A 17,448-nucleotide genomic window follows, 5' to 3' on the forward strand; every position below is an offset into this window, starting at 1 on the left:
AAGGGAAAGAAATAGCGAGGATGAAGCACACTTCTGCTTCAGCTATCAAAGCAAGCTGCCAAAAATACTGAGAAGTTTCCCAATAATGAACGATTTCCAGGGACATCACCCCAAAAATGAAAACGCAATAAGATTTTGCAATGGGCAAAATGGCAGACTTGAACGATAAATAGGATTTAAGAGAATAATTAATAGGCTGACCACATCTGCTGTTTGTTATGAACCATGTAAAAACCCCATCAAGGCAGTGCTTTCTCAGTAACATGGTGGGCATGAAATTCACACTTGACATGAACTGCACGAGTTTTCTTTGGCTACCAATACTGTGGCTAATCTGGCAGTCATTGAGGACCCAGTCCTGTCCTCCTTACTCAAGCAAAACTATCAAAGTCAATGGATGAGCAATCCCACTGAAGCCAAATGTACAACTAAAATGAGAAGTTACTGGAACTAATTACATGCTTAAAGTTAGGCATATGCTTAAGCAACTTGAAGAACTGGAGCCTTAAGTCCTGGAAACAGATGAAGAGGATATGAAATATAATCATGCTCCTGGACTTACCCATTAACATCTGTCATTATTCAGGAGTTTAAAAAAATCACATTATCTCCAAGGTAATTTTTTTTCTGACAGATAATTTTTCTCCCCTTTACAGCTCCCTTCTGTGTGTTCCTCCCCATGTGCTCCCCACAATTTTATCCCCACTGTATGTAACACAATTCTCAATCAGTTGCATTCCTCAGTGGGTTCTGGTAGCAAGAGGCAGGTGGTCCATTACAAGTTGGAGTTGGCTCCTACAAAAGCCATTGATCTAGGTGAACTACATATCTTGACTAAATGTTTATAACACCAGGTGGAGAAACAGATTTAACAGCATTATCCACAACACTAGTTTACAAATTCACTTATTTCCCTATGGTAACATACAGATGCTGACTGCAACGTGCAGATTCTCCCAGTTCCAGTTCTTCTGTTCTTCCTTTACTTTTTCTTATCCCTTCAATACATGCAGTCAGGAGACTGGAATTCCAGATTAATTGATCAATTTAAGGGATCATACCCTCTGGAATTATTGCCATTTCATTTCTAACTTCAGGACTGCAGAGAAGAGCAAACCTTGAAACGTTCAGAAGTTTGTTTCTGATGAGCACCCAGAAATGTTTGTTTGAATCAGCAGATGCTCTAGCATCTGCAAAACTGGACTGGAAATTCTTTAAGAATGTTTTTTCATTGTGAGATTTTTCATCATGCTTTCTACTTCTATTCAGACCACAAATATATAAAGAACTGCTTTAACCTTTCAGCACTTCTGCATCTAATCCAGGTGGAGACTGGAAGTGGAGAGCTACATTAATCTGGGTGTGACTTTTTGTTTTTAAAGTTATCTGGTGGCCTGTGTGAAATGAGTTTGGTGACGATGAGAAACTATTGTGATGGGACCATTATTGTTACAAAATATTATAGCCCTTCAGATACAAATTCTATCAAATCTAAATACTATAAAATATTTTACATGACCTATAAGAAATGATTTTCTTTTAATTCCTGCTTTAGGCTTATATAGCTGTGAAATTACTTTTATGAAAGAAACATTTTGTCTCTGGTTGAGTAAAGATGCCAGGAGAATTAATTTCCCTACATCAAACCAAGCAATAAAGTAAACTCATTTTCTGACTAGAAAAAGCTCTGAAAACTGAAAAATAATATTTCCTCGTTGAATATTCTGCTCCCTGTGTGGTCAAATTAAATTAATTTTAAATCATTTCCATGAATTATAAAAATGTGATCTTTGTGTCCATCAAAGAAGACAGAATGTGTAGATATAGCATGTTTATGGAAGTGAAAAGAAGCTGACTGATTTATCTTTTACTGCAACTCAGGAAACATAGGAAGGACTGGTTGCCAGGAAACATTAGGATGTGGGACCAGTCCACATCAGCTTCATAGTCCAGACTAAAATGCCTTTGGTGCTGCTAGCCAGAATTCCATGCTGCACTCGACATAGGCAGACACTAGTATTCACTGTTATTTCTCAACAGTTTCAGAAATTGCTACTATCCTACTTGACAAGAAGGTGGCACCATCACTCTGAGATTGGTATTTCTCAAAGGTTGCAACTGCAGATCCACATTGGTACCTTTAAAACAATCTCCATAGGATGCATCAAGTGAATAACAAAATAGCAACTTCCCTGCAGCTGCCTTATGTGTTTTTTTTGTTTTGTTTTGTTTTTTAAGAAACTGCCACACTGAAGTCCTGCTCCCTTGAAAGTAATGAGTCCTCCTTTGTGCTTTCCATGAGAGATGTACTGCTTCAACTGGATCACTTCATACCCCACCTTCTTTGTATCCCACCACAAAACGGCTTTCCTTGGTTTCCAACTACAATGAGTTTCTTTGTAACTAGGGTGCTTTGCTGGTGACCTGCCTGAGCAGAGTTTCACTTCAACAGCATTGAAGGGACAATGCAATGAAGAATCAGAGCTCCCCCACATTTGTATCAGCACTCGGCTTATTGGTGCTGCTGTGACAGATGCTCGATGCAGAAATCTGAATATAATTCTTAAATGCCTTGGCTGTACTTACAGATTACCCCTTAGTGACCAAATCAATATATTAAGCTAAACTTCATAAAACTACCTTCCTTTCTGAGCCGCACGTGGACAATGTTTATGCCAGAAGATCATGTGGACCCACTTTCATGACTAATTTTATGCTAATTGTAAAGGTGCAGGAATTTATCCTCCCCCTTAATGTGTGGGCATATAACTTCCCATAATGTTAGTGAATGGTCTGCACATGCATCAAAGGGTAAATTATTGTTCCTTGTTGTTTGCACTGTGCCATAGGTGTGTATGGTGTTCTACAAACAAATAAAACTCATGCTCCTGCTTGTAAAGGCATTCAGTATATTAAGCAGTTATTATACAAAAGCCCTTCTCTTAAGAATCACATTTGCATCTTTTGTAGTGAATACATGTGACAACTTTCACACACCATAAACTAGAGCGTATAGAGGAGATGAAAGGACTAAGGCTTCTTCCAGTCAGTGGCCAAATGTTCTATATATATGTCATATAGATACCTTTTTTTTTCCCAACCAAAGATTTTGAATTTAGCTAGGGAGCTTTAAATATCAAAGTTCTCTTTGAGTCCTGGATTTGTTTCACAAAGGCAGTGGTTTAATAATCAATGTGAAATGCTATCCTATTCATAGATCTACCCGCGCTACCTAATCCCTGTTACTTTCTCTTTTAATAAACATGGGGGTGAAAGGGGTGGGTAAAGTTTTTTCAGAACTAAAAGCTGCTCTCTGCAACACAGCCAAGCCCTTCCTGACAGAACTGTGGTTACACTGCTATGTAATTTGTGCAATACAGGGAGGCAATTTTCATCCTAAGTGGTAAATACAAAGGCCTCACCATGCTGCCCACTAATTGCTAAATACTCAAGGAGTTTTTCAGACATTTAACACTAATTGCATTTGTAAATATCCTTTAGTTTACAGTGTGTGAAAGTTGCAATGAATGCCTGTGACAAAGGATGTCAAAGTGACACTTCATAGGCGGATATGACTGCAGCAACGTTAAGCTCCTTTTCAATAATATTAATCATTTATTAAAACTCAGCCCAGCAGAACAGGCCAACAAGTAGATGATGAGCTCTTAATTTCCATGAGTGATCTGTAGAAAGCAATCTCCCCCTCTAAAATTTTCAAAATATGTAATAATTTTGCATATTAAATAAATGGTTTTAGCCTATGAATTATCACCTTAACATGTTAGTAATAATAATAAGGTGACTACAAGTGGGGAAACCTTGCTACAGGTTTTGTTTTACTTACACAAGGCAAAGAGCTCAATGAAAAGACAAACACCGGAGGCCTTTTGGATTGGATTGTTGTCAATTAAATTTAGTATTGTGGCAGTGCCCCAGTCATAGATCAGGGCCTCATTGTGCTCAGCACTGTGCAAACACATAGTAAGAGAGTCCCTGCACCAAAGTGTTCAGAATCAAAATAGATGAGTTGTGGGAAGGGAAACCGACTTGGTAGAAAGCACTAGAGCAGGTCAGAGGCAGAGCTGGGAATTAGGTCTTTTGACTCCGACTCCGAGTCCAGTGCCCTAATTGCTACAGCACACTGCTTTGCCTTAATGGGCTCTGTGCTCCAATCCCAGCACTGCTGGGAAACACAGCTGTGAGGTGGAATGCTGGGCATGCAGATGAGAACACAAAAACCATTCTGGCATCTGAGTACTCAAGGAACAACCCTAAAGTCATGGGTTCTCTCTCTGTGTCATTACTGAATTTCACATGGCAATATAGCTCATGAAATCACACAATTAAAGGAAATTATATATTGTGTTTCTAGAACATATAATCATGTGACATATGTTTATAGATGGGCTTTGCTTCATGGTGCTTCCTTTTCAAGCCTTGTAGTTGGAAACCAAGGAACAGGGTCTAACAAAAAGGGTGTGTATGGTGTGCATGAAAAGGAGGTACTAAGCCAGAGTGCAGGCAGGCTATATTCAGCCTTCCTCCTTCAAACTGGCCAGTAAAGCTCATCTGCGAGCTGAACTCACACACTTTACCCTGTTGATGCCCGCCAGGGACTAGGATGGGATGTGACCTAAAGAGAATTTGACTGCAAATCTGCAAAGATAACAGTTGTGTCTGAACTCATTGTGCCACCTAGTTCCCCTTACAAGATGTTATTAACTATAAGAATAGGGCTGAGTGAAGCCAAATGTTCAGAGAGAGACAATTTAAATGTTTATCTGATTGATTCATTTTTAAAAATTTCATCCTGAACTCCTCTGTCATTCAGTTTTGATTATTATCTACATGTACCTAATCCCTTTATTCAGGAAATCAGGCCAGAGCTTCTGTGAAACGGAGTTCCCTGTGGGACGTTTCAGCCTGATTGGTTTCAGCCCTGTAAGGAATAGCATGAGATCGGCTTTCCGAAAGGTCTGCTGAGCGGTTAGGGCCGTGGTTTGGGAGACCTGGGTTCAGTTTCTTGCTCTGCCACAAACTTCCTGGGTGGCCTTAAGCAAGTCACTTATCAAACCTTACACTTCTCACTATTGAATTTCATCCTGTTACTAATCCAGTTTACAAGGTCATCTAAATCTTTTAAGATTTTTCATGACTTTTGCATACTACAGATGTTAGACTAACAGGCCTATATAAAGATTATCGCTAACGGGCTAGCAATATCCTCGCCAATTTCCTTAATATTCTAGGATGAAGATTATCTAAATATGTTATCCCAGTCCACTTCCCTAACTAGTCGCCTTAATTTAAAAAAAAGCTTGCTTTTGAAAATCATAGTCCCTAGTCTCAGATGCACTATTTTATATCCCCATTGTCCTCAACAAGGTCCTCGTTACTCACCAAAAATCAAATCTAAAATGGCATCCCCTCACGTTTCAGCAACCACTTGAGAAAAGAATTTTTTAGCTATCACGGTCTAGAAAAGCTGCCCCTATTATTATTACTAGCATTTGTTTCCCAATCTATATCCGAAGTTAAAGTCCCCCATTATCAGCAGCATTAAAGAGCTCTCTATCCATCTCTAAGCTAGATCCTGGCGGTCTATAGCACACACCCACTACTCCGTGAGGTCTGGCTAGTTTTTTTCCCCCCCAATGTGACCATTGCCCAAACAGACTCTGTATTGTCCGTTGCAGTGCTTAGTTATTTATTTTCATTATTATTCATTATTGATATACACACTACTCCACTTATCAAATCCTCAGATCCTCAAAGATCCTTAGGCATCTACCTCCTATGGATTTGAATAGGTTAAATACCTTTGAGGATCTGGGCTTTAGCCCCTCTGTTCCTCAGTTCCGCGTCTGTAAAATGATGATGATTGTACTTCCCTACTTCACAGAGGGGTTGTGGGGATCTTAATGTGGAGAGGACCACATTAAAGATTGTGAGGTGCTCAGTTATTGTGGTAATGGGGGTCATATCACTACCTTTTGTAGATGGCAGAACTCTGCCCTCATGTGTGTGGGTGTATCAGAGGGGAAGGAACATGCAGGGTGCTGCCTGTCCACCTGCATGGAAATTTGGTAAAATATAGATACGGTTCTAGCTCTCCCTTGAAAGGTAGACTGGAGGCCAGCTAATGCACCTAACAGCATATCTGTGCCCTGAGGGTGGTGAGAGGGTGCTCTCCTTAGGAGTATGGCTAGACCATATGTCCCGCTGTGCATACAATTCCAGCCAGCAGCTGGTGCTCCCACAGCACAGGCTGCTCCCCTTTGGAGCAGAATCAAGGGGCACTGCTGTATGTGCTATCCAAGGCTTATCTGAGCAGGCAGAATGGCTCAGGAACCATGTGCTTGGCTATTCACACTACATTCTCCACTCTTCCATCCACATGTTTCAGAGGAGCAAGGGCTGAAAGTACAACAGAAACCAGGACATGAAGAGGGGCATGAAAGTTTAAAAAAGAAAAAGAAAAAGAAAGGAAGAAAAAGAAACAAAAGAAAAGTTCACCAAACTTATTTCAGCTTCAGAAAATGTTTGTATGAACTTTGGGCTAGGATTCAAGCCAGCTCTTTTGTTAGTCTGAAAGGGTTCACCCATCCCTACATAACAGTCTGTTAAACAGAGCTGTAGGAAGAGCTTAGTACATATGGTAACGAGAAGCTATCACATTTGCGGCCTGATCAAGCGCCCTTTGAAGTGGAAAGATTCTCATTGACTTCACTGGGTCAAGCTCTTATCTTTTTGTCAGTTTTGGAAAAAGGTGGGGTGGGGTAGTGGGGAAATCACTGGTGTACTTCAATTTTGCAAGTTGTAGCAATCAGCCCGTTCCCTTCTTTCTCCATTCCCTCAAATCCGTGTTTGAAATAGAGAATTTCTTCACATTTTGGGAAAAAAAAGAAAAATGACTGAACAATTTACAAGATATAAAATACACTTTGGAAACTAATTGCAGATTTGTGAAATATTATAGAATGAACTTAAGCACAGAAAATATGCTTGTGCAACCAGCTCAGCTTTAATGCATGTTGGTGGTGTCTGATGGCTGCATGATGGTCTAGGTGGAATAAATTGGTGGTGCCAGTCCACTTACCAATAGACATGGATTTTCATTGCCACTGGAGTTGGCATTAATTGGCAGCCTCAGAAGAGACCAACAGTTGAAAGGGCTAGGAATGGAGAAAATAGGTCAGTTAAAATGAGAACAACCCAAATCTTTGCACAGTCCTGGAACCAAACTGAATTCAATCATTTCAGAGCTTTGTGAAGGGCTTGTTTGTCTCCTCACTCACTCCTTTGGTAGGAGTGGAGTGCACTGAATTTGCTATTATCTGGGGCTTCCCACATAATGACACCCCAGAGGCTATAATCCACACAGGAAACTGTACAGCCTAGGTTCTCTCTACTAAAGAAGCCCTAAGGTGTGAAATTCCAAAGGGTCAGCAGCAGCTCACATCATCACCTTGTATTGCTCAGAAAAGGCCATAAACCAATGCCTTCCACAAGGCGAGCACTGAAGGTGGTAGAAGAGAGCTGAGCATTCCCCAAGGAGACTCCAGGGTGGGAGGATACATGGCCACTTCTAGAAGAATTACTGCCAGTATGGGAAGGAGGGCAAAAGTTCTGGAGCCTCCCCCAAGAAGACTACCTACAGCATTGCCAAACATCCTGTGAAGAAATGCTGCTGCCACCAAAAAGGAGAAGAAAACCGGAGTGAAGGAAGGAAGTATCAGAGACAGGCCTCACTCAGGATGGTCACTGAGTTTGGATAAGGTTCAGATAGGCACTCAAACTTCCAAGTGCGTCCTCAGACTGGACCTGGGAACCTTTTAATCACTAACAGAGATTTAATTCTCCCCTTGTACAGAAAGGCCATTTGTTCCAAGTGAGGCCCACTTGGGCTTGATTCTCCACTGCCTTACACAGTAACTGGTCATTTCACCTGCACAAAGTGGTTGTAAAATGCTCTCAGGTCAGAATTCTCCACTCACATGCAGATGTGGCAGCATTTTACCTTCCCTTTGCCTTCCACAGGTATAAATTAGTACACTAGGTGCAAAGCAGTAGAAAGTCAGGCTCATTGATGGGAGAGACTGAGAAAGCTTGCACCACTGGTCTCTCTCTCTCTCTCTCTCTCTCTCTTGTTCATTCATATGGCATCTACAGAGCAACATGCTGTGGATGCAATTGTAGGTCCATAAGCCATTTCAAGGCCTCCTCTGCGACATTGTTGATATCATCCAATTCACTTTTGAATCCATATTTGAGGCATTGTGTTATATGTTCGATGGTTTGGATGTTCTCACTGCGGTCCAAAAAGGGGAGTCTCTGATTTTCCACTTGTGCATCAAGTAGCCACATCATCCATGGTTTGTCCAGATGCAGTTCAGTGTGGTCCAATGTCTGCGTGGCAAGTCTAAACTGTGAGGGCGGCTGGTTAGGTCAATAATAATGTGCTTGTTTGGAAGAGTAGATGAGGTCCAGATACTTTGTTATTCCTTGGCCAGATCGAGAGACATGCCAGTGTTGTGCTGTAACCATTCAGCAACCATACAAAGGCTTTTCATGTCTAAGGCTGTCAAACCAGTACCATTCAGATGTATTCCATTCACTTTTCAAAAAGTAGCCAACAATGTCTTTGGAGTTAACAATATTTTATGCCTTTAAAAGGATACTGTGAATGTCAGATTGTCCCAAAATGTCAGGTTTATAAAAACAGGTTTTTAAAACCTGAGATCTATAAAAATATTCCCATAATTAAAATTAAAAATGCCAATGAAAAGAAGTGTTTTAAAATAAACAAACATTGCCTTGTGATGTTTTTAACCCAAACATTCCATCATCAAGAACCTGAAAGAGAAATTAACTGCCCTGATTTTCATTGTCCAAGACAAAGGAAAATCAAAATGTAACATAGATCATAAATAGTGACACGTTCACTGGATTTTTGAAATTCCTTTAATTTGTAATAATCTCTGGTATTAGTAACACAAGCAGACTGTTTGTTTACAACATAGCTACCTATCTTTGAGTCCAGTTCTGCTATTCTTACTCCCCTTGAGTAATACCTCATTGCAGGACCTATCCCATTGATTTCAGGGAGACTACTCCTGGAGTAAAATGCTATTCAAGCTGAGTAAGGATATCCAAATCAGGACCATAGTACTTTCTAAGACACCTAACACTGTGGTATCTTAGCCAATATGATTAAGTTGTCAGTGCTCCTTTAATGTCATTATTGAAATGTTATGAGCTATATACAATTTCCCAATGCTATGGCTAAGTACAACTCTAACATAACAGGGTAGGAATAATTAGGGGCTTTAATGCAGGGCTTACAATGGAAGAAGCCTTAATTGATACTTGATTCCCCCAGTCCCGCGCTGGGCCAGGTCCTGAGATGCGTACTCAACTCTTACCCAGGCAAACTCCTATTGACTTCTATGGGCTGATTACCAATTCAGGAACTGGCCCATTTTTTACTGCTGTATTTTAGGGATACATGTAATCAAGAAAGATCAGCAAAAAGAAGGAAATTCCCAGGATTCATCCTTCTCTCCTTCCCATGCACACCACAAGTGGGGAAGGGGAATCACATTTCAGATAGTAGGAAGTCACACTTGCCCTGTTTGTTCTCTGATATAGACCTATAAACAGAGCCATTCAGTCTGTAAATAAGTCAAACTTTCAGAGTGGCTGAAAGATAACAGTCCTGGTGTGCGCAAAAAAAAAAAAAAGGTTGGGGGAGGACTGACAGAGGTTGCAATAAAAACAGGAAGGTCTCTGTTGGTCCTCTTGAAGTCTGTGGTTAAAAACATCAAAGCATGATTTTTTTCCAACCAGACTGTTGTGTCACTTTATAATTCTTCATAAAGTAGCCCATCCAGGAACTAACATACTGCAACTGTTAGCTGAGGCTCTGCTTTGATTTAGAGAAATTGTAGCTAGCTTCAGGCAAGTGAGGTTTAGGAATCTCTTGTAGGTTTACTTGGCATGGCGTGTTTCGTTGAAAAACTAAAACTTTTCAGAGCTGACAATTACAAGCTCTTCCTTTCTTTTTCATTTTTTTTTAAACTCCCAAGACCGTAAGAGGTTTTTAATGATTTTGAGAATTTCTTACCTTGAAACTTCAAACAAGCAAGTTAGCTGTAGTGTTCATATCAAAGCAAAAAAGTATATATTCTCTGCTCTGTTAATTATTCAGCAGCTGTGGGGGGAGGTGTGAGGGAGAGATTTTCAAATTCTAAGCCAGCAGGGTGCATCAACCCTCTATCTTTGACAGAGGAAAGAGAGTTGGCTGTCATATGAAACTAATTCTTATAAGACATTCAGAGAACAGCATTGAGTTTTGTTTCTTGGCTGCCCTTGGGAAAGTAGCCAGATAGAGAGAGGTGGGAAGAGACGCTAATCAGGAAAAAACTTGTAGAGTAGGAAAAGAAACAGCATTGTTCTGCAAACGGGGCTAGTGAACTCTCATGTAAACAGGGTTAGAGGCTTCTCTGTACTACACAATACAGACAAAAACAGATTGATTTATTATGATTCCAGAGCTGACATATTTAAATTAAGCAGCATTTGTTTTCAGATCTAGCGTAAAAAGGACAGGCTTCCATTTGCTGAGCTGATACCAGTAACAACAATTCTGTACAGATGGAGCTTCAGAAAACAGAGAGTGATCCGACTTTCAAGCATAGGGCTGAATGTAAGGAATATAGCCCTACAGTAGTGCAGACTGGTTTTGGAATCAGAGGTTAGGTTTTATCATCCCTTATAGTGGAGTTGACAGTATAAAACTGTTGCAACTACCGTAACTCAGGCGATTTATTTAAAGCCGTGAAGAGTTTTTGTAATGCCTTTGGCTTTCCATGGCAACATATGCTTGTCCTGTGTCTGTCCACGCTTGCTGTTGACTACAGATGGGTGTGGACAATAAATAGCTCTCCCAACAGGAAAAGTATCTCAAAAATAAAGACTGGACCCAAGCTTATCTATATCCCTATAACTGTTTTTCACTTGTGCCCACCACCAGAATTATCGATTTACTTGGGTCCAATTGAAGTCAGTGGCAAAATTCCATTGACTTAATGAAAGCAAGATTTGCCCATTGTTGTTTTGCTTACCAGTCCAGGACCAGGAAACATGGGAACTTTGAAGAAAAATCCTGTACTTTTGAGATTTCCATGATGATTTCTAAACTAGATAAGTTTAGTTAAGTTTTGAACAAACATCCAAATTTGGGGGGTCTTATTCAGACTGAACTGAACCAAACTCCTGACTTTAAGTCCAGAAGCCCAAAATGAGAATTGAGATCATTCAGCACCTCAGAAGATTGGGTCTCTTATAGAAGTTTCATAGCAGTATACAGGAAGAAATCTTCATGTGCATTCATCAAATAAAGGCTGTGAAATCACTTCTGAATCTTTATATTTGCTTTTCATGAATATTCGTATATATGATGTTTTGTCTAGAAGAACGTCCCACAGAAGGAGAAATGTCTAAATAGTTGTATGAATATATTTGAGAAAATAGTCACACCACAAGTGGCTTATTCATTTCTTTCCCATGGTTATGAAAGCTTGTCATCCAGTCAAAGAACACAAGGAGTGAATACTACAAAGCACTGGCTGTAATGAACATTTGGTGAACAATTTTTATTCTAAGATGCTTTAATATAAAACACTTGTAGAAAAATTTGGAACAAGTAATAGCTTAATAAAAAAAAATCAAAGTTTGTTTGTGAATCAAACAATTTGCTGTCAATACTTCATCCACCACTATGTTCAGTCATAGTCATTAGCACTAAAAGTGAGCTAAAATGCAGAGGGTGCTTTAGAAGTTATAGGGCTTGCCACTTAGTTCACAGGAAGCCTGGGTGTGAATCTACCCCACTCAGCCTGCTGCTCGCTAGCTGTCCCTGTGGACCTTCCTGCTGCACACTAAAAGTTCTGTAGTGCATGTTGGTCCGCCCAGCTTTGGAACGAGACTGGATTAAAGCCCACTAGAGAACTTTGAGTGCGTGGCAGCAGGCTCCACATGAACAGTTAAGGCGCAGCAGGCTAATATGGGGTAGATTTACTCCCCAGCTTGCCGTGAACTAAGTGTTTGTATAGATAAGACATTAGCATCAGATTTAATGTATCCAGCATTCCTTGAACCAGAGTTTTATGTGTGGCAGCATTGAACCTTTTCATCCTTCCAAGGTAAACACATTAAGTTCCATGTAACTTAGTTTGAAGATATTTCAGGTAAGAACTTAAACATGTATGTGCTCTCCAATAACAGAGATTCTGGGCCAAATTCTCAGCTGGTGTAAATCACTGTAGCTCTATTGACTTCAAGATGAACTATTCACAGCAGACTTAAATGGTGCTAAGTCAAATGTTACCAGTTTGAGGTTTGGGCACTTTCTGTAACAGCAGGGGGTTCACCAAAAGCCTGATCAGAAATGTACTAAAATCAATGGGTGTCTCTGCAATGACTTACATGCACTTTAGTTCAGGCACCAGGTGTCCTAGTGACCACACATTTCCCCTCTGTTTTGCCTGGCTAATGTCCTTACCCACTGTGGTGGATGCATTTCAATGATGCTAAATAAGCCCCAATCCTGAGATTCTCTGCGCAGAGGCACACCACTGCACCTGCATGGAGCCTCATTAACTTCAGTGGGTCAATGGGCAGCAGTGCACCTATGTGGAGTGAATTGCAGGAGTGGGCACTTCATTTGTAAAAGCACTTTGAAATTCTGAGGCATGTAAGGTGCTATATAAACACAAAATACTATACACTGTTGTTATTCAGTAGCAATCTTCATTGTCCCATGAAAGTTTATGAGAACCTTCTCATTTGGAAACAGGCATGGCTTGATCACTTCTTTTCTTAAACATGATATGTTTTTGAAAATTAAATAAAATGCATATTTCTACTTGTCACTAACAGTTTTATTTAACTGAAGTAATTAACAGTGGCTTAGTATGAACTATGTTTTTCTTGCTTCTCAGCCTGAAGTTTCCAAGATGGCATCACCTGTAAGAGAGAAAAAATGTCATTGAATGGAGGAGATGCTGATTTCTATGTGAGTGGACATGAGAACAGAGAGTGCTTTGTGGCTGAAACTCAGTTAACTGGAAACCTCGGGAATTGCAAATTTTACATGACTGTGGTTCAGTGGATTGGAGTCTTGCGCTGATAACTCAGAGATAAATGACTAGATCCTGGTTTGGTAGCTGGTGCTGGAAAACATGACCCTCTTCATGGACTGATGCTATACAGACTCTGGTTGCCCTGGAGGAGGCCATATCCCTCACTAGCTTGTGCTGTGCTGGAATTAAACTAACTGGCAAGGCTGACAGTGGGAGGAAAAGCATGCTGTTTGTGCAGTGGTGTTGTTCCTACTGATCTGTTAAACAAAAGCCTGCTTTTAAAATATTTTCCTTGTCTGAAGTCGAGTTTGCTCCAAGCATGAGAAAATGGTGAGCCTTTTGATGTGCCAATTGACTGCTATTGTCAATGTCTGAATTTCTTAGATTTCTTAGTATTGATTTAACGAAATCCCTTGACAGCCTGGGTTTTATCTCTTCCTGATGACATTCTGTCTCTTTTCTACTCAAAGAAATGGCAGGTGTATTATATACAGTATCATCAATTTATACTTCACAGCCATTTATCAGCTCCTGCTCTTCCTCAAATTCTCTATTTATTGATGTACTTAAGGACCATGTTATTCAGACATTTCTTCTCAATGAAATGCAAAGATTTGGTTTAAAGCAGGCTATAGCTGAAACATGGCGTTCATCAAACAGTAACATCTTTGTCAAACTTCAACAGAATTAACCTTTACTGCCAAGGAAGTTTTGACTTCCATCATAAAAATGTTTGATTAGTGTTAATAATTTATTAAATTGGTTTGTCCTGACATTGCCAACATGCTGGAAATCTCTCAACCATTAAAACATTAACAGAAGCTGTCATACAATGCTTCCCCTGTTCCGTGTTGTATTTCAGAACCACGTTCTTCTGAGGCTGGTTCTGCGGTGTTCCAATGTGCACTCATTAGGACTGCATTAAAAGATGAAATATAATGAATATTAAAAAGTGTGGCAGTAGGAAGCAGAGCATGCTGAGCGTACCTCCACAGACAGTTTGGCTAGGATTAAACCAGGAAAAAGCAAACCTTTTGTCAAAATATGGGGAAATACAATTGTGAGCTGAGTATCTTTAGGAGATGGATCCTCTCTGTTGGATTACTGGTGTATTTTAAAAATGTGGGTGAGACATTATTAGAACTACATTGAATAGTGAAAGTGATAGTTGAACTGTTTATGTTGAGGCATATCACTAAATTGTATCCTTGGCAGAATTCCATTCAATAAATGCACTCAGACCTTAAGAATGGGTTTCCCTACTCTTTCTTTGATCAGTTACAACCACAGTTAAAATTCCAATAGTTGGAGCCTAACCTATAGGAGCAACACCTGCTTTACCTCATGCAAAATGGAATTGTGTGTGTTGTTATTATTTATCGATACAACCCTCTTAGTGTGCAGAAGGCTTTTTTTATAAACACATTGAAGACAAATTGCTAAATCTATCCATTGTGTGCTTCTATTACCTTCAGTGGAGCTACACCAGGAATGAATTTTCCCCAAGGACTTAGTCCCAAAGAATTTACCATTTCCTTTAGACATACCAGTATATGGGACACAAGGTGCAGAGTCACATTGGAAGGCTGTGTTGAAAAAGTACACAAGTGTTCACTTATGCAAGCTAAACCTTTCTATTTGAGCACACACTTTGTGGACTGCATTTAGGTGCCAACCTTGAAAATTTGGCCCAAGGGTTTTTAATGTGGGAAGATGTTCTATTCAAAAGAAATTCATAGCAGCTGTGGTTTATTTAGTGCCTGTGATACCCAATGTGATGGGTGCATTAGAACAAGAAGCACATGTCTATTTTTCCCCCCTTAATAAATAAACAAACAGAGTTTGGAAGACATGTCCTAAATGCTTATCTATTTTTGAACTCATGACCCTTAAAACAGGTTTCATTAGTGTCTGGGTCTTGCTGTTCCCAATCTACATCAACGCTATGAATCAAAGTCTGTGCTCAGTTACAACAATATACAGTATCTGAACTGAAGTCAGTGGAGTTACTCTGGATTTACGATAATGTAACTGAGGGTAGAATTTAGACCTGTATTTCCACTTCTGTCAGTGCTCACTGGCAATTCAGGGAATACATGCTTTGTATTGTGAACTTCAACAGAAGCATCCCATGACATCAAAATATAAATCAAGCTGTTGAATTCTCGGAAGTTTAGCGATGTGTACTGTTAGCACTGAGCTGAGTGCATTATGTAAAAGGGAACAATGCCTTCATACACACTGTTTTATAATATGATGGCAAAAATTGCATAGGAAACTATGTATTACCAAGAAAAAATAACCAGTTGTTCCAACATCAGAAATTCATAGTCCTTCAATTTGATACATTCTGACAGATATGTCATTTACATGACTGTTCTGGGAACAGTTTTTAAATAAATCCACATACATCTTAAAACACTGACTCTGGAAGTGATGAAAATAGAATCTCTTCTGTATCAATGTTCACAGCTTTAATGCTTTCTTAAATGGTTGCTGTGATAATATTAAAAAGTGTAAAACAGTCTGAAATTTAAAAAGAGTCCTGCATTCATAAATTATAAAATGGAAAAAAAAATGGGTCTGACTCTGCAGATTACATGGGATTATTTTAATCTTAGGTATCAGGGTCTCCTGAGAATTATGCTGTCACTGTTGATGGAATTATTTCCTTATAATTCACCAGCCCCATCTACTGTTCTCTATGGGATAAATCTTGATTTCCTATTTCAGTTTTTACTCCATTCTTAGTCAAGTAAAACATCCATTGACTTCCGTAAGCTCTTGAACTGACTATTGTCCTAGGGGCAAATCGTGCTAAGTGCTGAGAACACCCTCTTAGGCCTGGTCTACACTACAACTTTAGGTCGAATTTAGCAGCATTACCTCGATTTAAGCCTGGACCCGTCCACACAAAGAAACCCTTTTTTTCAACTGAAAGGGCTCTTTAAATCGATTTTGTTACTCTACCTCCGACGAGGGGATTAGCGCTGAAATCGGCCTTGCCAGGTAGAATTTGGGATAATGTGGATGCAATTCAATGGTATTGGCCTCCAGGAGCTATCCCAGAGTGCTCCATTGTGACCACTCTGGATAGCGCTCTCAACTCAGATGCACTGGCCAGGTAGACAGGAAAAGGCTCGCGAACTTTTGAATTTCATTTCCTGTTTGGCCAGCGTGTTTGTAGAGCTCATGCAGAGCTCATCAGCATGGGCACATTGCCGGGGTACATTGCCCAGCCCATACTTTGTGAGAAGTCTATGACCATGTCCCTCTCATCACTGCGCTGACATCGCCTCCTCACCTGGTTTTGCGCAAAACAATTGTTTTGTTTTGTCTGCCCAGGCACCCCTGACCAATCTCACTGAAGTCGGCTAAAAGAGCACCCAGGAATATGATGACAATGCACCGTCTGCTGCCAAAAGGCAATGAGCTGCTGCTGTGTAGCAATGCAGTCCCACGTCTGCCAGCACCCAGGAGACGTATGGTGACGGTGAGCTGAGTGGGCTCCATGCTTGCCGTGGAATGGCGTCTGCTCAGGTAACCCAGGAAAAAAGGCGAGAGATGATTGTCTGCCATTGCTTTCATGGAGGTACGGAGGGAGAGGGGGGCCTGATGACATATACCCAGAACCACCTGCTACACTGTTTTTGCCCCATCAGGCATTGGGATCTCAACCCAGAATCCCAATGGGCAAAGGGGACTGCAGGAACTGTGGGATAGCTACTCACAGCTACCCACAGTGCAACGCTCTGGAAGCTGACACTAGCCTCAGTACTGTGGACGCAGTCCACCGACTTAATGCACTTAGAGCATTTTGTGTGGGGACACACACAATCGACTGTATAAAAACAATTTCTAAAAAAATGACTTCTATAAATTCAACCTAATTTTGTAGTGTAGACATACCCTCAGGCTCTGAGCATCCTCAACTTCCCCTAACAATACCCCTTGAATCAGTGCTTCAGGGTTTGTCCCTATAGAATGAGCCAGACACATGCATGATATACATAAAAAGACAAGAATGGAAATTTGATATTAATGGTTAATAAACATCCCATTCAAACTGTGACACTGGCAGACCAGGTGCCAGCTGATGCCCAGGCCCCCATGTCTGGCTCACCTGTTTGTTAGTATTGTTAAAATAGGTGTTAGAATGATAAGAATGTGTTGAGTGTTTAGACTTTATGTAATGCTTGTAAATTGCTGCATACATTAATCTCACTTATAACATCTGAATACCATATTATAAGGTAATATCTGAGTATTTGCATTATAAACCTCTGTAACTGTGTAAATCACC

The 17,448-nt window shown here is 40.3% G+C and overlaps 1 long non-coding RNA gene across 1 annotated transcript in view; it reads left to right on the top strand.

The window, feature by feature from the left end:
* LOC120400252 overlaps positions 1-13,866 on the top strand; it is a 61,765-nt gene extending 47,899 nt beyond the window's left edge. Inside the window, exon 3 of the long non-coding RNA XR_005595645.1 lies at positions 13,005-13,866. This is a non-coding gene — a long non-coding RNA (uncharacterized LOC120400252). The remainder of the gene's footprint in view (positions 1-13,004) is intronic.
* Positions 13,867-17,448: the final 3,582 nt, after the last annotated feature.

Source organism: Mauremys reevesii, linkage group 3 (assembly GCF_016161935.1).
Source record: "Mauremys reevesii isolate NIE-2019 linkage group 3, ASM1616193v1, whole genome shotgun sequence".
Taxonomy (NCBI): Eukaryota; Metazoa; Chordata; order Testudines; family Geoemydidae; genus Mauremys; species Mauremys reevesii.